Genomic DNA, 23,316 nt, shown 5'->3' on the forward strand with positions numbered 1-23,316 from the left:
CCCAAATCTGGTGTCAACAGCCAGGCTGACTTCATGGTTGCACGTAAATTAGGACCTATTTCCCACTAAGGGAAATATTTGCTGGCATCAAGACTCCCCCGTTGGGTCAAAGCCCCAGATCAGCCCAGCCAGGCTGTGTGGTCGCTGTCGTGCCAGGATCCGTCCTCCCAGCAGACCTGGAGCTGGGCTGGTGAGCCCAGGAGCTGGAGCAGGAGATGAAAGGGACGAGCTGCCCTCCTGGGAATCACAGCTGGTCCCTCTGAAGGGGTGATAGAAATCATAAGAGCTGCTTGTAGAATTTAATAGGGTTGAAAAACGATGGGTGTCCACAGAAATGACACAGTAGGGAACCACGGCGCATTTCCTATAGGAAATGTGTCTGCAGAAACGCCGGAGGATCTGTAAGATTTAATTAAGTATATGTGAGTACCTTAAAACCTCATTCAGGGAAGTGAATACAGAGAGCTTGCGTTTAATTGAGTGCATCTTTGGAAATGAAGGCAACACAGCACCAAAGGCAGCACTGGAGTCAGGGCACCCACCTGCCTGGAGAGGCTGCCTGGTGGGTGAAGGATGAGAATTTGGGGCAGATCTTCCCTGAGCAGGGGTGGGCCATGGTATCACCTCCTGTGCCCTGGCCGTGAAATGATAAAGGGGATTCTTCTGGTTTTGGTTTGGATGGGGTTGTGCTGGGGTTCACTCTGTAAGTGGTGATGCTGCAGAAGGAAGGAGTAAGAAATAGATCAGAGAAACACCTCCGATGGCAGCTTGATAGGAGAAAAGTTTGGAGGTGTCTGGAGCTTACTTATATGAGCTCACAAGCAAATATTAACACTGGAAAGTTGTTCATTTCATTTTATTTTCTCTGAATGCCCACATTATTTCCAGCCAGGCAGGATTTAAACCTGTTCCTACCTAGGTCTGAAATCCGCTCTTGGTTGCTTCGTGCCCAGAGAGAGCAACCTCCCAATTCCTTCACACCCAGTTGCAAAGACCTTGGCAACCCCCCCTGCATCCAAAGCAAGGCGCTGAGCGAGAGAGAAACGAATCCCACAGCAAGGGGCTGAAAACTCCTCCAGAGAGAGCCGCCTGCCTCCTCCAGCACCCATCACCCAGCCCTGTCCTCCGGTCGCTATTAAAGGCTTTCAGCCCAGGCACGGAGTGGAATGAAGCTGTCGAAACCTTTCTGCGGTGATGTTCCAGAGCCGGCTTCCCGAAGCCCCTGAGTGCCAAGAAGCATATAGAGATACAGAGGGAATAAACAGCAGAAAGTGCCTAAACAAGCCCAAACAGATTGGGAACTCAAATCTCGCAAACCGTATGCGGCTTCACGCTTCAAATCACCTTAAGTATTTGCAGCGCGCGCTAGGATCGCCTTTCTATCATAATTAAATATGTCTGTCTGCGAGCAAAGGGAGGAGAGCTTAGGGGAGTTGTCACCATCCTTAATCCCAGCTGCCATTCCTCAGCAGCAAAATGGCTTTGGGGAGGAGAAAGAGCCTCCTGGTCTGGACTTTGAGAAATATCCCACGTCTTTGCATGCTGCTTTGGGTTTTAAAGACAAGGGGAGTGCAGCCCGGGGAGGAGAGCGGGGATTTGGGGCCAGGAGGGGTGTTTGTGGAGATGGGGCTCAATGGGCTGAGTGTTGGGTTCATGGGGTAGATTCCGGGGTGAAAGAAGAGGGACGGGTGGTCAGGGGAAGGAGAAGCCCTCATCCACTCACTGGGATTGTGGAGAGGGTCTGGGAAAAGGCTCAGAGGGGCTCCCAAATTTTGGGCCTCAACCAAAGGCAGCACCCCAAGCAGCCATGACCCCGGTGTGCCAAATCCTCGGTGGAGAGCTCTGACTTCTCCCCGGGGCAGGGCGACAACGTTTTCATTGATAAAAACGGGGCTGGTTTTGTGCGGAGCTGCCGGTGTGATCTCACCGAATGGGAAATCAATGGGAGCCCGATATTAATTAACAGCATCTGCAGAGGGGGCAGCCATTAAAATAACGCTGAATGGAGCTTTGCAGCGGGCACCTGGGTGGAACTGGTTCTCGGCGGCGGATGCCTCCATCCCTGTTTTCTTCTGCCTCCCTCCTCCATCGATTTCTCCCCCTTGCAGCTCCTGTTTCCCCTGGCTTCAGCCCTGCTCCTGCTCCAGGCTTTCGGGGGGGCCCCGCCACGAGCTGCTGAAGGTCAGAGCGGCTGCTGCCTTCCGCCGGGGCCGCCTCCGGAGAGTAAACAATAATTAACCTTAAATTAAAACTGGTTGTAATCTTTGATTACCCGCCTGGTTGTGCGATGTGCCAAAGCCCATTTTGTTTCTGGTTTCCTTGGAGATACCACCCGGTCTCCCCACCCCCTTCCAGCTCTGGCTTTTTTAAAGCAGGTTTAAAAACAGCTATTAGGAGAGCTTGTTAATCATCATACCAGGCTGCTAATAGCACTCTGGCCACAGTTAATCATGGAGAGCTGCAAAGATGCTGCAAATGCTTTCAGTGGATGTAATTTCCCCCCTACATTCCTCCCTTCCATCGCGTCCCCCTTCCCTTTTTAGCAGAAGCCTCTTCTCCACCCGAGGTGGGAAATTTGGATGCACGGTGCTGCTTCTTTTTTTTTTTTTTTAATTTTCCTCCATTGGTTTGCTGGCGGTGGCACCTCCACTGAAGCAGGGAAGCACGGAGCCCTCTTTGCCGTGCAGCTGAGCAGCAGCAACACTTTCCTGTTGGGTTTTGAGGGATCTGGGGCTGTGCACCAGGAGTTGGGGGGGTCTCTGGGTCCATTAACAGCAGGTTGTGGCTGCAGCCTCCTTCCTCCAACATCACGAGAACTTCTTTATACCCACCAGTGCCCCACGTTTTGGGAGTGCCATCAGTGAGCTTGCAGCATCCCTCTCACCGAGGCAATGAGTGGATGGGGGTGAAGCAGGAGGTAACGCACACGCTCCTGGGCTGCCTTCGTTGCCGGAGCATCCTCCTCCTCCTCCTCCTCCTCCTCCTCCTCCTCCTCCTCCTCCTCCTCCTCCTCCTCCTCCCTGGAGCTCCTCCAGCTTCGTGCTGCTGTAGGCGGAGGCAGGTTTGGCCTCCAGGGCCTCGAGTTTGTAAATCAGTTCAGCACGTTGGTTTGTTGGTTTTTGTTCTCCACGTTGCTTAAGTGCTTGGCTGTGTGAGGCCAGAACAGCGGCCTGGGCCGTAATCGATAGCTCCATGGAGACGGGAGGAGCAGCATCGCCTTGGCTGGTGTAAATCAAGAGTGGGACCGGGGGGGTCGAGCCTCCAAAACTCGCTGGCCCCGGCACCCCCCGTGCTGCTCCGGCCCCATTTGGAGGCGTTTGAGCGGGGCGACCCTGCCTGAGCGCTAATTGTGGCTCTGGCTGCTCCTGCTGAAATGACAGATAGGGGACGGTCCTGCTAGTTGACAATAATTGTTCTCCTAATTACAGCAGTGACATTTACTGGAAAGCCACTGCAATCCCATTACCTTCTAATGCTAAATTCTGCGACTTTAAAATTGCATTCCCTACCTCCTTCTCCCCATCTGAAACCCTCTGGGCACGGGCTTGTTTGCTGCATCTGCCACCACGCGATGGGGTTTGGGGTCTTGCTGAGGGCGTACTGGTATTTTTTGGGTTTGTTATCCCTTTGCCTGGCTGGGCGATGCTGGATGATGATTCCGCCTGTAGAGGACCCATTGTCCACCCCAAAAGGGGACAGTGGCACTCAGGGTGCCCACAAGATCAGGGGACACCCGCTGGCACCCCGAGGGATTTCTACAGCATTTCTCTTCCAAATCGCAGGTAGCCCGCTCGAGCCTGTGCGTTCTCGTTCTCCAGCCATAAACAAGCGGAAGGTGCCTGTGAATAATTAATTTTTAAGACCCTTAATATTTTATAAATGGTTGTAATGAGCCGATGTTCTGTTTTGTTTAGCTGTTTATGTGTCGTTAAGTCGTGAGGCTGCGAACAAGATGCTTTAATTTAATATGTTGCCCGCCGAAATATCTTTTAATAAATAAAGCACTCTAGTTCTTCTCTGGAGAGCCAGAGTTTGGTTAAGGCAGATAAATGATGATGGTGATGCCTCACCCCCTCCTCCTGGCATGCTTCGTGCTGAACTGGCTCGAGTTACTTATTTAAAGGGAATGAGAGGAGGAAAAGCCCCAGTTCCCAGGGAAACATGGAGTTTCATGCGGCACCGGAGCCATGCCCTAGCAGCCTTGTGGAGCTTCAGGTGGGCACAGTCAGGGCAGCATCCCTTCCTTCTGTCCTGCTCAGCTCCCTGCCATCCCAAACTTGCTGGGGGTGCACCAACACCACTGCCTAAGTCATTAACAAAGCTATTAAGCAGCACTGGTCCCCGTGTGGTCCCCCAAGATGTCATTTTGCCCTTTGCCTAGGGCTGGGCTCTCCTCCCCTGCTGTTAGCTGCCACCACGGCCACATCCAACACGCAGTAAGGACAGGGCTGAAATCCAGGCTGAAAAGCACTGCAGAGAAGCCCGTCCCTTCCTCTGTGATTTGGAGAAGTCAAAGAGGTTGGCCCACCTCCAAGAGAGAGAGGAGCAGAAGCACCAGCTCCTCTTTGAATTATAGTCCTCCTTTTTTTTTTTTTTTTCTTTAAAAAGAAAAAAAAAGAGAGAGAGAGAGAGAAAAGAAGCATCTTTCTCTCTCTGGGATGACTGCTGGGAGGCGATCATTTTTCTTTGAGAAACTGAGGCTCCCTTGCAAAACTTATGGAGAAATAAGGTCATTTGTCAATTCAAGTCATTCTCTTCCATACATAAAAAACATGGCGAGAGCAGCTTTTGTAAAATCTAAATTGAAAGTAAATAGCAAGCGGGCAGTTCTTGGTGATAAAACCTCCCATTCTGTAGATTTCTGGTACAATATTTATTTTATCCTCTTTATAACTACAAGGGCTGTCTCTGTGTGTTATTAAAGTAATGCATTTGCTTAACCTGCACTTAAATTCCCTCCCAACCTTCCCTGATTGTACATCTCACTGCTACATGTTCCCAGCCTGCTGGTCTCAGCTGGACAATTATATTAACTGCTTCTATTTGCAATTACTATGAATCATAAAGCAAGTCTGAATGGATTGTTTTTCTTTATTGAAAATGTTTAAACTTAATGCATTGCAAATGTCACAGCCGTGGGGCTGCTCCTCAGCTCTTTGGGAAGTGCCTGGCTGCGTTCGGCTGCTGCTGGAGCATCGCAGGCAAAGTTTGTGCCTTCCTCCCCTCTGCCTCTCTCCTCCCCTTCAACGCCCTGCAGGAAAGATCCAGCGCAAGCAAATCCCCGGGGATTTGCACGGCCAGGGGCTGGGAGGTGGAAAAGGCGTCCAGCCCCTTCCTAAAATGCCTGCGAGGAGCTCAGTTGCAGTGCAGAGGTTTTCTCCAGGGAGGTTTTGGAGAGCGACTGTGACGAGCAGAAGGTTTCGGGCTGCAGATGCATGGAGCCGTCCTGCTGCTGCCGTCGGTTCTCACTGGAGCTCCTGGCTCCAGCAAATGCATTTGGGGTTTCTCCTCACTGTCCCCCCCAAAATACCCCCCCCCCCAAAAAAAAAAAAAAAAAACTAAACTAAACTGTCAGGACAAATTTTTGGAGGTTTCTGAAACTTTTTGGCTATCTTTGGCCTCTCTTGGCGCAGAGGCAGGTGAGTACGGAGGGGATGATGGATTTTGTCCAGCAGGAATTGGATTATGTCCCACAAAGCACTCTCATTCCCGCAACTCATCTCGCAGCCTTCGGCTGTACTTTTCTTTTTCTTTTTTTATCTTTCCTTTTTTTTTTTTTTTTTTTTTTTTCCAAGCCCAGCCAGGACAAACTCTCCTTGTGCTGTGGGTTTGGTTTGTTTGCTGTCCCTCCATTACGTTGGTCTGGCTGGTGTCAGAACAGGGAGGTCACCCCAAAAATGGTGGAAAACTGGGAGGAAAAAGGGCATTTCTGGTTACAGCAGGGCAGCCTCTGGCTGGATGGTTGTGCTTGGAGCCAGGGAGGTTGTGCCCGTCCCCATGACTGACAAGGAGCTAAATTAGAGGGATATATTTTGATGTCTTAATTAATATCTTTTAAATGTCACTGCCTGGTGGTTGATGCCAGTCAGATGAGGGAGCTGACAAAATGAGTGCAGAAGGGTCTGACCCAAATCCTGGCATCCTGCAGCTCTGGCAAGGTTTGGGCCTGGCTTTGGCCAGGTCTAACTCACTCTGTCACCATTGCCTTTTTGGTTTGGGGAGCCCAAAACACAAGGCTGATGATCCAGACGTGGGAAAATACTTTGCTGGCTGGGGGAGGTGACTCTTGGGTGTGGGGTTGCATGGGACACGGTCCCCTGCCAGCTGCACATCTCCGCCTGTTCCCATCTCACGGTGCAGCCCTTGGGAAGCCCTGGGTCCGGATGCAGATTTTGCAAATCTCCTGTAGCTTGGGGAAAGCTCTGAGGTTTGCTTTTCTGCATTGAGGATCTGCATTTGTGACACTGCGCAAGGCTCGCGAACCCGAGGTGGCCCCACGCCAGCTCCGAGCATCGCCAGCGCGCTGGGTAGAGCCGCTCGGGCTGATCTCACTCTTGCTTATGCCACAAACTGGGAGTAACTCCAAGGACGTGGGAGAGGTTGGACAGTGGTTCAGGATGAAGCAGGGCTGGACGAAAGCCAAAGCAAATCCAATTTTCCTTCCACCCCTGAGAGAGATACTGGCGGAGAGAAGTTCAGATTCGGCTCCGCGTCCGGGTTCGGCTCCGGCGGCTCCCTCCCTCCTAGTCTCGGTATCATCAAAGCCTCCTTAATAAGATTTGTATCTCTGACACATTCATTTTCAACATGTTGTTAATGCATCCAAAATGGCAACGTTCTCCATCCCATAATAGTTGTATTTTTGAAGAATTATATGCTTTTTTTGTTTTTAAATGACTTTTCAGGTTCAGTCAGAGCCAGATAACAGTATAGATGAAATCAATAGCACGCAGAACTGATAGAAAATTACCCAGGCTTAATAAACTTCACGCATGGCTTCCTATTGCAGCTGTATATCAAAAAGAAAACAAATATAGATGCTGTTCTGGAGAGGCAGTGAGAAGAAGTTGGTGCTGTTTGAAATAAGATGGTTATTAAAAGGGTTACAGATGATGCAGCTTTTATCTTTTTCAGGTGGTTTTGTTTCCTTGTACGCCCTTATTACATTCCCAATGGTTGCATCTTGTATCTCCATCTCTTCTTTTCCCCCTGAAAAGTCCTGAAAGAAATTGCTACACTTCTAATAAGTTTCCTCCTGTCGTGGCTGAGCTCTGCTCGAGGCATGGTCTCTGTGCCCAGCCCTGTTCTCAGCCACTAAAGGCAATCGTGGGGAGAGGAATGCCAAAATTCACCCCAAAAATCGAGCAGCTGCCTCCTTTCAGCAGTTGCAGCATCCTCTGCACAGCGACAGCTGCAGGATGAGGTCCCTCGCCCCCTTCCCCAGGGACCTGTGGGAGAGATCAACATACCAAAGCAATTAAAAAATAATAATCACAGACCAGTAGCAAAGGCAAAAAGCATAAAAAAGTGGGACTAATTTTATGACAAGAAATGAGGCTGTAAAACCAGGAGCAATTAGACCACAAAGGCAATTAGAGCGTTTTCAAAAGGCTCAGTGAAATTTATTTACTTCTCCCTTTTTTTATCTGGGAGGCTTTGGGGGAAAAGGGACTTTTTTTCCCCAGTGCTGACAGAGGCCTGGCACCAGGCGTTTCCTCGTTATCTCCAGACCTTCGCTTTGCTTTTCTAGAGCTTGATTTTCAAAAATTAACCAACGTAAAGGCTGATGCTTCTCACTGCAGCGCAGCTCGTCACAGCACGGACTGCCTTGCCAAGGCTTCGGTTGACCCAACCGGGCAGAGGTTTTAGGTAGTTCCCCTTCTGGCATGGGTTAGGGCAATGGTGTTGTAGAGAAATGCATCTGGAGGGCAGTGCGAGTGGGGGAAACCTCAAAACCTCTGTGGCTTCCCAGATCACGGACTTGCATCGTGGCTTTTTGCACCAAGGGGGTTTGCGGCGTGGCTTGGGAGCTTGGGCTGAGGCTTGGGGTGCCGGGCTGCAACCCCAGCATTTCTGTAGGACATTAGAAAGACCTTCCATGCAGCCCGGGAAAGAAAATCATCCCTCTTTGGGGTATGGAGATGGCACTGAAATGCAGGGAAGCCGATGGGCTCAGACCCAGGAGCTGAGAAGTCATTGGAATCACAGCCTGGGCTCTCCAGGCCCTGGGGGCTGCAGATTTTGGATCCTCTCGGAAAACATTCTCAGTATTGACCACCCGTGGACACTGTGTCCTTGGGGCAGCCTGTGGGGCTGGCCACCCTAATGTAAGTATTGCGTTGCCCACATTACAGCAGCCAAAGTGCATCTCTGGATCTCACCCTAAATCCTGGAAAACTCTGTAAGTGCTCCTGTGTTACGATGATGAGTTGCACTCCCATAACTCTCTCTAAATACGTGTCTATATATATCTCCATATTCACTTACAGGATGAAGCCAGCTGACTTGAATATTTATGGCTGTATTATATGTGCCGTGTGTTACCATAGCCCTGAGGTAGAGCAGGACCCTGAGTGCAGCAGTGGGGTTTCATGGTCATTTGGAGAACACAAAGTCCTCAGTCCTCATCCACAGCCTCTGATGGACTTCTTGGGGCTTCAAATCGCTTAGCCTGGCCCAAATTTCCCTCTTCAACTGCATTAAATTGGGCTAGCCACATGCATCTTGCACACAAGTGGTTGGAGTGCCCCTGCTCATGGTGGGGAGGCAGAAAGAGAAGCTGGGGAAAACCCAGTTTTCATGTTTAATACTTTTTTTTTTTCCTTTTTTTTTTTTTTCCCAGGATAGCTATTTTATTCAATTTTCAAAGGGAGCCTTGTCACCCTGCATGTTGCTTTCCTCCTCTGCATAATGGGCCAGGGTTCCTCAGCCCACGTGGAGCGGGAGCACCCCACTGGTGATGCTCGTGGCTCCGTGGCTCTGCTCTGTGTCCCTGATAACATCCACATCCAGCTTGGTCAGAAAATCACAATGACTCTTCATGGCAAAGATGCAAACGTCAAATCACCTTGTTTATTATTGTTAAAACCTGCCCTCTGCAGCACAAACCTGATGTAAGGACTTTGGCAGTTGTCCTGCCTGGTGCCTCTGGCTGCTAATAAAGATACCGAGATTGGAAATGAAACTCCAATTAAGCAAGCTGGCAGTGCTATAGGAGATGTCCTCCCGGGGCTGACACACAAGGGTGGGCTCTCCTATTTCAGATTCTTCATTGGAAAATACTAAAATATTTTGTAAAAAAACAACAACAATAACAACAATAACAAGCACCCTAACATTTACAGCTGAAAAGTCTTGCTCGTGGCCAGTGAAGAATCTGCTCCATTTCCTGATGCCCAAAATAAATTTGTCTGAATCTCTCCTGATTTCTCCGGATGATTTCCTGGTTCATAACTAGAAGGAAATTAGGTTTTGAAGAGCTCGTAGCCAGGGATTTATTCTGTTCCTGTTCCCTTTGAATCGGGAACCATCAATAGTCATGGAGTGTCACGGGGTATCTAAATTACAACGCACCATTTCAGCTGCCTAATTGGATGAATGAATTTTAGAGAAAATTAATGAATGGTGAAGAGCTCTTTTTTTTTTTTTTTTTTTTTTTTTTTTTTTTTTTTTTTCCTTACCCGTGTAAATTTCTGGCGATGTAAATCAATTGTCTGTGCTTGAAATTCATGAGGCATTGAGGGGATCCCCGCAGCTTTCCCAGCTCCCTGGTGCCTGCCTCGGGAGCTGCTGGATAAACACCGCCAGCCAAAACCAGGCACTCGCTGCGATGGTTTTGGAAATGATTCTGCGGGGCCTTTTTCCTTCTCCATTTGCAGGGGAAGGAGGGTCTGTGACCCCCCCAGCACCCTGAGGATGGGGGTGCTGGTGGGGTGCACCCAGCGCTGCTGCTCAGCTGATGGGTTTGGGCTTTTACTTGATATAAGGTGATATACCAAGTGTATAAAGTAATATATATATAAAGATATGTGTTATAAATATATAAAGTGATATAACAAGTATATAAAGTGATAGATAAATATATGTTATATATAAATATGTAAGTAAAATATACATGAAGTGATATACCAAGTATCCAGAGTAATATCATATAAATTAAGTATTAATGTATTTATTTAGAAGAAGGAGAAGTAGTAAAGAAGTGATGGGCTTTTTTTTTTTTTTTTTTTTTTTTTTTTAACTCCATCAGGGCCAAGTTCACAGCTCATTGCCTTCAGGCTGCTGCCCTGCCCTGTCCTTGGGGAGCAGGGGGCTCTGGACGAGGTTCAGCACCAGTGGGGGCACAGCTTATCGGGTTTTCTCTGGGGCACGTTTTCTCCTTCAATTATTTTCTCCTCCTGGAAAGAGAAAACGGAATGGGAAAGGGGAAAAGAGAGCAGGTGGGGCGGTGCGGGCTCTGTCAGGGAGAGGCATGAGGAGCAGGCAGGGATATGACCCATTTCTCTGCTCATCTCCGTGTTTATACACAGGGACAGGTGTGCTGATTTCCTCCTGGATTTAACGAAGGGAAGATGAGCAGGACCCAGATAACTGACCTGGTTTAAAGCACTTGGCGGATTTTAACAACAACAAAAAAGGAGTCCCTCTGGATTTGAGAAACTTCAGCTGAAGTTTTACCACTTGCAGCAAATTTGAACCTCACCAGGTAACTTCATTTGGTTCCCTTAATGAAGGCTGCACAGCAGGGTTAATTCTGCTTTCTATGTAAAAAGATTAAGTAGTAGTTGGGTAAAACACTTCATCACTGAAGTGATTTTCAGGATGTACTCACTCCGAAGGCACAGATGTAATACCTGCTTTTAAATTCAATTAGCTCTGACTCAGTTGTGTTGCCTGAATACATTACCACAGCTTGAGACAGTCAGTGTTATTCTTTAAAGCTGGAAAAAAAAAAAAAAAGGAAAGAAAAAAAAAAACACTATTTGGAGATTTCCCTAAATGTGTTTTAATTCCCTCAATATGTCATGTGCCTTAACAGCTCCTGCCACTCGCAGCTGGGGTTTCCCCTTCCCTGCTACCACGCAGGCGTGGGGGGCTCAGGTAGGCTGATGGGGGCTGGATGCTACTATGTCCATGCCCCTATTTCACAGCTTTTTTTCTCTTTTTTTGACACTCTCATTACTTGAAATCTTTGGCTTTGGGGGGTTTTCCTTCCAAGGCTGCCTCTGACCTGCCACATGCCCCCAGGCATCCCCCCCACCTCTCCAACTACCTGTTTATTAAATTTTCATACGACATCAGAGGGAGAGGCTATTTGGAAGCTAAATTAATTAATGCTTGTAAAGCACTTTGAGATCCAAGGATGAAAGGCGCAATAGAAATGCAATTTATTTTATAATTATTGAAACAACCCCGCAAAACAACAAGACTCTGGATGGCATAGGATGGTTTATTTTAATTAAATCTGGGGCTGTGGTGTTATGTTTCCATGCCACGCTGGGCAGGAACCTCCTGGAGATGCCATCCGCATGGCTCTTCCCAGTATGGGTGGCTGACGCTGGTGCTTGGGGCTGTTAAACTGGGAGAACTGGGCCATGGCAGCCTGGAGTCCTGCAAATTAAATGGTTTGGTGGGTGGCGAGGGAGGGCTGAGCCCCCTTTTCCCTACAAGATGAGGAGGGCATAGCAGGGAAGTCCACTCGTTAATTTGGAAATGGGCAGAGCCATCACAAGCCTCCAGTTTCCTGAAAGTGGAGAAAAATTCCAATTCATAGCAATTTATGAATTAAAAAAAAAAAAAAAAAAAAAAAAAAAGTGTATTTTGAGGTTATTCCGGTAATGCTGAATGCCTGGCTTTTGTTGGCTTTTTTTTTTTTTTGATGCATCCATTCATTGTTTGCCTGTTTCTCTCGGCGATAGACCATCTGTTTTATTTTTTTTTATTATTTTTTGAAGCGAACGCACTCAGGCTCATGCTCTCGTGTGCTCCAGGTGCCTCCTCCCAAATATTTCTGCAGGGACCTGAACGGCTTTGGGAGCCCGGGCCACGTGCTGCCCAGCTCTGCCTCCTCCTCGGAGCAGGATGGGGAGTGTCAGCTGCTGGGGATAAAAGGGAAGAAATTCTCGGTCCCATGGCTGAATGCAGGTTTGCAGTGATAACCCTACAAGCCCCTGGAGAATCCACACCCAACACAAGTGAGACTTTAAAAAAAATATATAATAATTCGGATCCAGCTCTGATTTACAGCCCCCGCTTTGGGCAGTGATGTGGGGGTGGCTTCCCAGAGATGTCACAGGTCTGATCTTTCTCAGAAAGGGCAGAGGTGCAGAACACACTGAGCACACTGGATTTCAGCCAGGAAGCAGAGCAGACCCTTGCCCTTTAGCAGAAGACCATGAACATCCACGTTCTGGTCCAAGATTCATCCCAAAGTCAATCAGTTGGACGCTGACGTTACCAAAAATATTTTTGCACAGGCACTGTGCAAAGTCAATCCCGTTGCCTCATCGTGCGTGGTGCTGTTGCCACATGTTGACCAAAAAGGTTTTTTTTTTGCAGCACCCACTGCTCTTGGATACTGGTCCCCTGCAGGGGTCCTGGGCCCAGCGAGTTCCCCAGGTGCCAAAGTGGAGCTGAAGTCTCTGGAGCTGAGGATTGTTCCTTCAGAGGCTGCCTCCGGGTCTAATTTCTGAAGGGCTCCTGCCAGCTCCTCGCATGCCAGCCTGCCCCTGCACCAAGGGATTGCTCCTCCTTGTTCCCTCTGATGCTCTCGAAATGCTGCAGCTGCGGCTGCTGTGCCTGCACCCCGAGAAACCTGGACTCCAGAGAAGGAGGCAGGGCAGGAGGGAAGAGAAACGAGAACGCATTTGATTGCTGGGGAACGTGCAGCGTGGAGAAATTACGTGATCACAGAGAAAACCTTCAGCAGAGGCAGGAGCTGCAGCTGGATCCCCGTCTCTTCACCTAAATTTGTTCTTACAGCCAGGCCGATTTGCTCCTCCTGGGTACAAACCCCATGAAAAACGCCAGGTCCATCCTGATGGAGCGAGATATGGCCAGGCTTTTTGAAATCACTTCCTCCCCTCATCGCTTAATTTCTCCGAGCTCCTTTCTGCCAAAGACAGCGGGATCTCTGGCTGCTGTGTCTTGGCTGGAGGAATTCTGATTAAAACTATTTTAATAGCGTGTTATTTTTGAAAGCCTTATGGGCTCCGCACGCTGCATAACAGATCAGAGCAAGGGCAGGGCTTCCTGCAGCGAGAAAGGGGCGCGCGGAGGCTGGAGAGAGACTCTCGGTAAATCCAGCCAGAAGTGGCGCTTCCCCTAATGAGTCTCCCCGGGTTTTCTGGCTCTGAGAATCCTCCAGCACTAATGACGGAGCAAGAGACCCCGGTAGCTGTGCTTATCTTAGCAGCAGGCACATTGGCTCATTGATTTAATGCAGCTTTGCCTCATAGATTCTTTATTTGTAGCCAGGGCGGGTCAATTTGGGGAAGCGCGAGGCAGCAAAGATGTCGTCTTTGGGAGAGGGGCCTGGGGACAGGGCCACACGTGGGGACATGGAGTTGTGACAGAGGGGTCTGGCGATAACCAGGAGCTGTGGGAGGACAGCTGCTGGCACCAGCAACCCCACGGGTGAGGGCAAATCCCATGTCCCTGCCCACGGGGACGGCTTCACTTCTGTGGTTTGTTCCCCTCCATTTTCATTTGGGTGCTCGCGGGTGCCCCGACTGCGGCACTCACCCTGCCATCAGCCCCTGAATTTGGGCTGGGCTGGGCCTGCAGAGGACACGAGGCCGTGCCCAGGCTGTGGTCACCCAAGGACAGACCTGGCCTCCCCCCAGCACTGGTGTGACTGGGAGGAGCGGGCTGACTCACGGCCTGCTGCTGGGGGCGTTTGCTGGGAAGCAGCAGCTTTCTCCGCTGTGGAGAATCCAATTAAGCACTTATTAAATTCATTTGTGTTTTTCTTCCCGTCCCTAACTCGCTTTCAGAGCCTTAGGCTGGAATTTTCCTACAGGAGCCTCTAATGGTGGTCGCGTCGGTCCCAGCAGGGACACATTGGCTTTGGCAGGGACGGGCGTGCTGGGGCCTGGGCGCAGCTGTGCTGGGGCCTGGGCCACCCCGACCCCAGAGCAGACACAGCTGTTGGCCACCCTACACCCAGGGGTGATCCTACAAACAGGGGCAATCCTCCACCTAGGCATAATCCTACAAACAGGGGTAGTCCTGCACCTAGGAGTGATCCTATAAACAGGGGTGATCCTACGCATAGGTATGATCCTGCACATAGGGGTGATCCTACACCCATGGGTGATCCTGCACAACGGGGCAATCCTGCACCCAGGCGTGATCTTACACACAGGGGCAATCATGCACATAGGAGTGATCCTACAAGGCGATCCTACAAACAGGGGTGATCCTACACACAGGGGTAGCACCCACAGGGGGCAGGTGTGAAGCTGGAGAAGGCTCTGGTGTCCACCCCAAGGTGTACAAGGGACAGAAATGGTGACAGAAGGGTCTGATCGGGGTAAGTGCATGGGTTCTGCCCCTCGGGTGCCAGGGGGGAAAGCTGGGGGCTCTGGGCTCCCCCCCTCTTCAGTCTCCCCATTGCTATGATGGAGGCCACTTCAAAAGAGGCTCTGGGGACAGCCCTGTCCCCAGCTCACCCCACCCTAGGGTCCACCCTGCGCCCCTGACCCACTCCAGCCCCCCTGCACCCAGGAGGGGGGATTTGGGTCCGAGCCCAGCCGCTGGGGACAGGGTGTCCCCAACCCCATTAACGAAAGCGTTCGAAGCGCGGCTGGAGCTTTGCGGGGAGAAATGTTTGATTTATGACATGAGTCAATTACGCTCCTCTGCCAAAATGGATAAAAGGTACAGGCTGACGAGTCCAAGGCAGCTCGCTGTTCCCATAATGGATTTGTTGCCTGGAAGGGGGAGGCAGGGATGGCTCTATTAACCTCCCTGGACCCTGCAAGGGTGCGACGGTGCCCACGGGGAAGGCCTGGGAGAGACATTATATTCGGGTATAGATATATATAATTTATGTATATATATTTAGCTCATCTTTTGAAGTGACAATGCAGAACTACAGCTCTTTTATAGCAGCACAAGCCTTGGATTTTCCCACTCAGAGCTCCCCACGGACATGCGTACCCTGCTGCTGCTGCTCTGACATGCAGCGTGGGAGCAGGGACATGTACCGAGGGGTGTGATTTAATCTCCATTTTAAAAATCTAATGATTTTGCATCACTCTCATGATTCCTGAGTCCTGCCTAATGATTTTTTTTTCAGCTGGGGATCAGCAGAACTGTGCTGGACCTGCCAGTTTTTCTGTTGTATAAAGATTTCTTCTTTAAATGACAGGAAATGTGATTTCCCCAAATATTTATCTTAATTCTATGCCATTATTTCTTTATTCCTAGGTTCCAAAAGCATGAAGATTTGCGTTTCACAATCCATGCAGGAAGGCTGAGTTGATATATTGGTTGCAAATGAAGAAAAGCACGTGTGGATCTTCCTCGGTAGGTTTCATTTTATCCATCTGGCACAATCATGGTAGCCTATTAAGTAAAAATTTTCAGTGAAGTTGCATTGGCCTAATAGGGTTTTTTATTTTTTATTTTTTCCTTAACTATTGAGACACTTCTTGGCCTGGGGAAGCATTTAATCCTTTTTTTTTTTTTTTTTTTTTTGGCTTTTTCCTTTTTATGTCAGACCTGTGGGCCCCATCTGGGCACCCTTGGCAGCTGAATCCATAACCACGCTTCAAACCAAATTCTGCACCAAAGACACCTTTTTAACCCCAACCCATCAGATGTGCAAATCTGGGATTCAGTCCAGCACCAGGCTGTGGGAGATGCTCAATTCCTCTCCTTTCACCAGCACTGCTGGTGCAGTGGAGCTGCTCTCGCACTGCTGTGGATGGTGGGAACCCCGCCTGGAGGGTCAGGATTTGCTGCAGGGCTGCCATGCCCAGCTCTGCGCAACCATTTTGCCCAGATGGGTAAAACACGGGGCTTGGGCTAGCTCTGTAGATTAGATATCAAACCTGTTTTGCATATTAGAGCAGAATATTTTACCATCGGAAGCCAAAAAGGAGCCCTTAATGCTGGGGAAGAAAAAGGACTGCACACTATGGAAGTCAAGGCTCTTGCTGGCCGTGCCACTAAAATCCAGGGCAGGGAAGCCTTCGTGGCACCGTGTTTGCCAGTGCCAGGGTGGCACCGGGGGGGTCTCACCCTGCTCTCAGCACGGCTGTGTTCCTTTGGCTCATAACCAGTGCTGGGTGCCCTCCTGGTGCAGCAGCCAGGGTCAAGCACAGCTCTGCAGCAGTTTATTCCCTCACTGGGGGGCTGTAGGAGTTTTTATTTATTTTTTTTTTTTAAATTCCACCTTCCTTTTCTTTCTCTTTTTTGCTGAAAGCACAAAAACTTGCGATGATTTACCACCTGGCATGGCGAGCTGATGCCTGCAGGCCGCCGCAAATCAGCAGTGAGGCCACTTGGAGCATGGCCACGGCCGCGGGATGCTGCTGGCAGGGCGATGCTGCACCCAGGGCTGCGTCCCTGAGGCTGGCAACAGGGTGACAGGGTGCTGTGGGGCAGCAAGGGTGCCACAGAGTCCCCAGTGTCCCTTCTGCGATCATCTGCCTGAGCTGCATCCAGTTGGGAACTGCAACCTGAGGGTGCTGATTAGCACGGGGCTGTGCTAATAACAAAACGTCTCCAGATAGCGCCAGGATGAGCCCATCCAAACATCTTCTTGTTGTTGCTGGGCCAAATATTCAAGGAGCCTTTGGGGATGCCAGGAGGCAGCGTGCCGAGCTCCTGGCTCTCTGCGAGGACACCGCAGCAGGATCGGCCCCACTGCGTCCTGCACCTAAAACAACCCCGGGTGCTGCAGCACTGAGCTAACCCTGCCTGCAGGACTCTGGGTGATGTCCTCGCCCAGTGGGTAGAGCAGGAGCATAAAAAATGGGCGATGCACATACTTGCTGGGTTTATTCCTTTCTGTCCAAGGAGAGCCGGGTCCCACGGCAGCCGGGGCAGTGGTTAATTAGCGTTGGGCAGCACCAGCCCCAGGAGGCAGCGTGGGGCCCGGGTCCCTGTGCTGGAGGAGATAAATCCAGCCCGAGCATCTTTCTTTTTCTTTTTTTTTTTAACCTTCACTTCAGGGACTAGAAAAGCCCCCAGGTAATATATCAGAAGAGCTGGGAAGGGCTTGCAGGTGAAAGCAATCAGCCCTTGCTGGGAGGCCGGGAGGGAGCTGGCTGCGTTGGGGTCAGCCCTGCTCAAAGGGGGACGGGTAACCTCTAGCTCCTGGGGTGCAGGACAGAGCACAGGTCAGACCCCGAGCCTGCTGTTTGCTCACGTGAGAGTGTGTGTGGAGCCTGGCAGAGGTGATTTTTCTCTGCCTTTGCTCTGCCTGCATCAGTTCTCCCAGCAGATCTGGGGATTCCCATGTTTACCGGGGCAGTGTGTGGTTCCTGCCACCCTTGGCAACCCAGAGCCATGAAGCCAGAGATGCTTGTGGGGCTGTACGGGGCTCTGTGAGCCTCATGCCTTAGCACCCAAACAGCACAGGCAAAGAGAGTTAAACCTGATTCTGGGTCGGGATCATTCAGCTTCAAGTAGCCCCTTTCATCCGTGGCATCACCCAGTTTTCCGTGCATCTCTCCCCATGTGAAATCATTCCCTCAGCCCATTTCCAATGTGGGCAGCCAGGAGGAACAGTGGGAGGCTTTCCCGTGGGCTGGTACACACCAGGAGCTAACATCTTGTGCAGCAACAGGAGCCGCAGGTGGGGCTGGATCCGCAGCCACCAGCACCTAATTAAATCCTAGCAAGCGATGCTGGCATCATTAGTGCCTGTCCATCCCCCCAGGACCAATGGAAGGGGTGAGTGAGGCCAAGCTGAGTCCACCGTGACCTCCTCCAATCCCCCAGGTCTGTGTGAGGCATTTCTGACCCTGTCCTGGTTTTATTCCCTCCTGTCTGATGCATTTCCACGTGCACAGCTGGGTCTGATCCTGCTGCAAGGAGCCCAGCCCCTCCACGGGGCTGTGGGGAAGCATGGACCAGGCTTGGCTCCTTTGCGTAATTTTAAAATCTTGCAGGATTTTAAGCAATCTGAGGCTCACTGCTGCATTTTTGGGCATCATTTCGGTGCTCGGGTGGAGGAGCAGGGGCACACTCTGCTCCCTGTTACACCTCTGCAGTCCTGGGGCTGCCTCCAGCTGCAGCTCAGCCCCCACTGAGCAAACATCCCAGCCTGAGCACTGGGAAGCAGCCTGAGCCTCCAAGCCTGAGATTTAATGTGCATTACGAAATGTTTGTTATAATTAATTATGATAACTCTGAAAACTCTTCACATAAATAGACAGGCCCTTTTCTTCCTAATCTCATTCAATTTAGCTGTCGTTCCATAAATTTCACAGTCGTTTTTGCAAAATGCTGCAGAATTTCCAGTAGGGTTTTTATTCTTGTTATTTATTTATTTAGTAATCATGGAATTTTTCTTTTTTCTTTTTTTCTCTTCTTTTTAAACTGGTGAACTAAATTGATTCTCAGGACAAAAAAGAAGAGGAAACCGGCTGATGAAAACAGAGCCAAAACACCAGTCTTGCCAGAAACCAGGTGAAAATGCATAAATAACCCAGCCTGTCTATAGGTTTTGCCTTCTGAAACCACGGAAAGGAGCAGGATCCGGCCTCACTGCTCAAGGCTGAGTCCTCCTGGCGTGCTGCAGACACTGTGCTTTCAGGTTGCCTGCTCTGAAATGGAGACGTTTTTCCTCTTTAAGAACCAAGACATAAAATAAATACAACCCAATGTCCTCTACTTTTTCACCCAATAAGTACTGCTCCCCCCTGCCTTTAAAAGGGCTTATTAAACAGCCCGGAGCTGGGACGGAGCGAAGATGCTCCTCGTTCCTCGCCCGGCTGTCCTCATGCCTCGTTGCTCGTAATAAATCACCAGCAGCCACAGGAAAGTGGGGGTTAACAACGCGTGACTCTGTCCTCCATCTCCCTGTCCCAGGGCCCGAGGAGTGAGGAATGGCCACGGTTTGGCTGGGAAAAGAAGAAAAAAGGAGGGAGGGGAAAGGGAAGCGGGCAGCTGGAGAGCATCAGGATCCCGAAATGGGGCCCCCGGGGCTGCTGGGCACAGCAGCTCGTCGATGCTCTTAGCTCTTGGTGAGGTGCAAAGCAGGGAAAAGCAGAGACTGAGCAAATCCCCGGGTGAAGGAGCTACCTGGGAAGGAAGCTAAAACAACACGAGATAATTATCGAAGGAAACAGGGACATGGTTTTCCTAATGCAATTTCAGTCACTTAGAAAAGTCCTCCTGGCCCGATAAGCGGATCTTTTTCTTCCTTTTCAAGCTGCCTATAGCCACAGAGATCTGATGTATGTTTCTGCTGCTTTTATTATCAAAAGAGGCTGTATTAGTTCAGTTTTTACTTGGAATTCAAGAAGAAAATGTTTCCTTCCTGACAATTTTATATATTTATCCCTTTGGCTAAAGCCTTTGATTCTGAAAAGTGCAATTAGCAAGTGGCGGGTGTGCAGTTTGACTTCTAACCGGAGAAACTCCCAGTGCAAATGAAAAGCGGTGCTTTAATGAAACGCAACATTTCCTTTCGCTGTCTCCCTGTAATTTATTCCGACCGATAGACACCTGAGCCAGCGTGCAGGCACACACATGCAGGAGTATATAATAATAATAGTGTCCTTGTCATCCAGAGCCCTCCAAGCACAATATAAAGCAAAAGCAAATAGTGCAGAGCAGAGACTCATGAAATTGCAGCCCTGTTTAAGGAGACGTTTCTTGAGCTCCAGAGCTACAGATGGGCAGGTTGCTACCTGCCTTCAGCCCCAGTTCTCTATTGCTTCATTTACCAGGGTCCTCATCCTGCCCAGCGTGCTGTGTTGCTCATCAATAAAGTTAACGCACGAAGAATACAGCTCGGAGAAATTGTTCCTTGTCCCAGATTTCAGTGGGAAATCTGAGAAGCTGGGTGGCACCGGCAGCAGGACTGCAGCAGGATGAGTGCCTCCGTGCACATGTTGGGAAATGCGTGTTGGGAAACACACAACAGCATTTTGGGAGAGCAAAACCTGGGCTCAGAATGGCAGCAGGCACCCAGGCCTGTGGCTTTGTAAGGGCTCGTTCTTGTGTTCTTCTGGCTCCCTGGTAGCCCAGCTCTGTGCTTCCACCTTCTTGCTACAGACTTAAAGCAACTCTGTTGGGTTTTGCTGAATTTCTGAAGCCTTGACATGGTGGAGATGCAACCTGGATGTGCCCAGTGTGCTGGAGTCGGGAGCATTTCTCAGTTGTCCCCTGTTCTTCACCCAAAGGCTGACTCCATCAATCCCCTCCAGTGATGATGGGGGCTGGATTCTCCTCCTAACCTGGCATCGATTGGGGTGAGCCCATGGAGGTGGGCTACAGAGCCCCTGAAACCAAAACCAGACCCGTGTCTGCCCTGGGATTTGTCCCTTGCTCTGGGTCTGTGTGACAGCAAGAGGCAGCAGGGCAGAAACCCGCTGGTGTAACTCAGGCTCGTGCCCCCACCGCCTCACTCCCTATGTGATTCTTTGGGCAATGTGCTCAGAACCTCACCTCCCAGCTGCTTCTTTTGGAGACCCCCCCTGTACCTCTGCAGAGCCAGGCTTGTTCCCAAAGCTGGGGCTGGCACGCAGTGCGGAGGAAAGCCCTGCCAGTGAGCGATTGAAAACGCTCCCCGCTGAGCACACAACACGGCACCACCTTCGGGGAGAGCGAAGGTCCTTTGATTTCATGAGAGATGTGCGAGACGACGTGAGCTGGCTCAGGCAGGGGACGTGATGATTTGGGCAGGCAGGTAGCTCAGGTACCCCAAGTGTGCCTTGGGTACCGCTCTGAAACAGCTCCGATGGCAGGGGACTGCCATCCCCTGCGCCAGGGGGAAACGCGACGCACAAGGTCGGCCGGGATGATTGAACGCTCTCTCCTGGCCTTAAATCCAGGAATTTATTGAACAGCTTCAGAGCCTGGAGCTGTGGTGGGGTCTCCCCGCAGGCAGCGTCCTCGAGTTGTTCCCTGTCAGCGCTGTCAGCTTTATTTGTGATGCCTACAAATTGGCTGGGGCCGTATCCCGGCGTCTCGTGGTGCTCGGTGACAGCTGACACCTTGTACCTGAGCGCCGTGAGCTGCGCGGGGGTTTCCTTCAGGAATTCCTCCTGGAAAGCTCCCTTTGCCGTCAGAAAGATGTGGTGCACAAAGCCCTCTGCCCTCAGGCCCCCAGAATAGTGATGCAAACGTGATTCAGCACCAGAGGAGGAAATGCACGGAGGAGGAAATCCACGCCTGGCTGCCAGCAGCACCTGCTGTGCCCACAGCCCTTCCTCCCTGCCGTTAACCCAGCTCTACCTTTAGCCACTGGGTTTCGGCTCTCCCCAGCTGTGTTTGCATTAGAGCGTGGAGCAGAAGATGCAGAGGAGCATCCTGCAAGCAGGGTGCTGCTGGACAAAACGTTCATACCTTCCCTGCTACCAAAACCATGCTATTTTACCTTAAAGCACGCCAGCAGAGGTGGCCAGCAAAGTGACTCCCCAGTACCAGTGCTGCCATGGAGGTGGGGATGCCATTTATCACTGCATCTTCCTTATCCCATCCTATCCTTATCTATCCTATCCTTATCCTTCTCTTGTCAGAGATAAAAGAAGGTGGCAGGGAGGAAAAGATGTTGTTCCTTAATTGAATGGGAGGAGGAGGGGGAAGGCAGCGGATGGTGCCTGCAGCTCTCGGTGCAGTAAGGCTGGGACTGATCCCTGCCTCTCGCTGCTCGTGCAGGTGTTTGGGAGATGTTTCAGGTTGACTTTCAGGCAAACATCCTTCGGCAGGGGAAAGGACTAGCAAAATCAGAGCCCCACATCACATGCACACTGGTCTCCCATGCACCCTGGAGTGAGGATGAGAGGGCAAAGTCCCCATTAAAAGCTGTGGGTTGTGTTTGGCAGATAAAAGACTTGGGGAGTGTCTGCGATTTGGGCTGGGATCTCTCCCCATGCCAGGCTGGGCAAGCTCAGAAATCGAGAAAGGACAAACATTTTGGTTCCCATCAACACTTGTCTTCATCCCTACCGTAGTAAAAGACAGCTCAATCCCTTTTGGTGTGCACTGGGGACTCCAGGTACTGCTGAACTATGGATGTTTTGTGCTGCTTTGGAAAAAAAAAAAAAAAAAAATGCACTCCTGAAGTGTAAAATAGCAGTGCTGGCTTTGGTGCTTTGTACGAGACCGCTGTAGCTTAGGTGGGAACAAAGGAGCTGGGTTGTTTGCCTCCAGGATGGGAGAGCAGAGCTTGCAGCAGCAGTGACTCAGAAAAGGATTTAGGGGTCACGGGTGTATAACTCCCTCATCATGAGCTCCCAGCGCAGAGCAGCGGGGAAAAGAGAAGTTGATGTGATCCTTGATTGAGCTCAGAAAAAAAAAAAAAAAGGAAAGAAAAGCTGAGAAGTGCTCTCGAGCCTGCTCAGAGTGCAGGGGAACACGGTCACAGTAATCTGCCCAGCTGTGGGGCCAGCGCTGCTCCCACACCGGAGGGGCAAAGGATGCTCTGACGGGGTGGGAGGTGAGCAGTGGGGTGGGAGGTTCAGGCTGCGGAGGAGGAATTCGACTCCTCTGTGTGTACCAGGCTGGAAACGGAGCCTCCAACCCGTCAGGCAAAATGCCGGAGAAGCCCTAATTGCTGGAAGCTGAAGGCAACCTTGGAGGAGGACAGGCTGCAGGGCAGCGAGGGCTGCCGGAGAGCAAGGGACCAGGGATTTACTGTTGCTCAGAGCCTCCAAAATGAGATTTGCTATTGCTACAAACCAAGGGCTTTAATTCAGCTGCTGGAGGAGAAAAATAGCTGCAGTGTGTGCGTTTGGGAGGAGCAGGGGAGAGAGACACGGTGGCCCTTGCTGACCTTAATTCATAAATCCCCCCCGTTCTTGCCCTCGGGGAGAAGGCCGTCCTGCTCTGCCCTCGAGATGTTCGTAACACTTGGAGCTCTGCAGCAAGGCTGCAACTGTAACTCATCCCCAGCCTCATCCAGCCTGCAGGAGTCAAGGAGAAATGGTTTCCTGGGTGCACATCTGGCCAGCTGTGCTCCCGAACGGTGACAGGGTGGGAGGCGGGATGCTGGGCGGGCAGCAAGCACAGGGATGGGGTGTAGGGACCCCGTCCTGAGACCTGCTCGCCCGTCGAGGCTCCCTCAAGCGCCTGATCTGATTAGCAGAGCTGGGATCAGGCAGGAATTTTCCACACGTCAGCCTGGCAGGA

The 23,316-nt window shown here is 50.7% G+C and overlaps 1 long non-coding RNA gene across 1 annotated transcript; it reads left to right on the forward strand.

Annotated features, from left to right (window-relative positions):
• Positions 1-13,761: 13,761 nt before the first annotated feature.
• LOC137844955 (uncharacterized) lies at positions 13,762-22,375 on the forward strand. Its single transcript, XR_011090050.1, has 3 exons — positions 13,762-14,533; positions 15,433-15,531; positions 18,580-22,375. It is a non-coding gene; the product is annotated as an uncharacterized lncRNA (long non-coding RNA).
• The last annotated feature ends 941 nt before the right edge of the window (positions 22,376-23,316 follow it).

Source organism: Anas acuta, chromosome 26 (genome assembly GCF_963932015.1).
Source record: "Anas acuta chromosome 26, bAnaAcu1.1, whole genome shotgun sequence".
Lineage (NCBI taxonomy): Eukaryota > Metazoa > Chordata > Aves > Anseriformes > Anatidae > Anas > Anas acuta.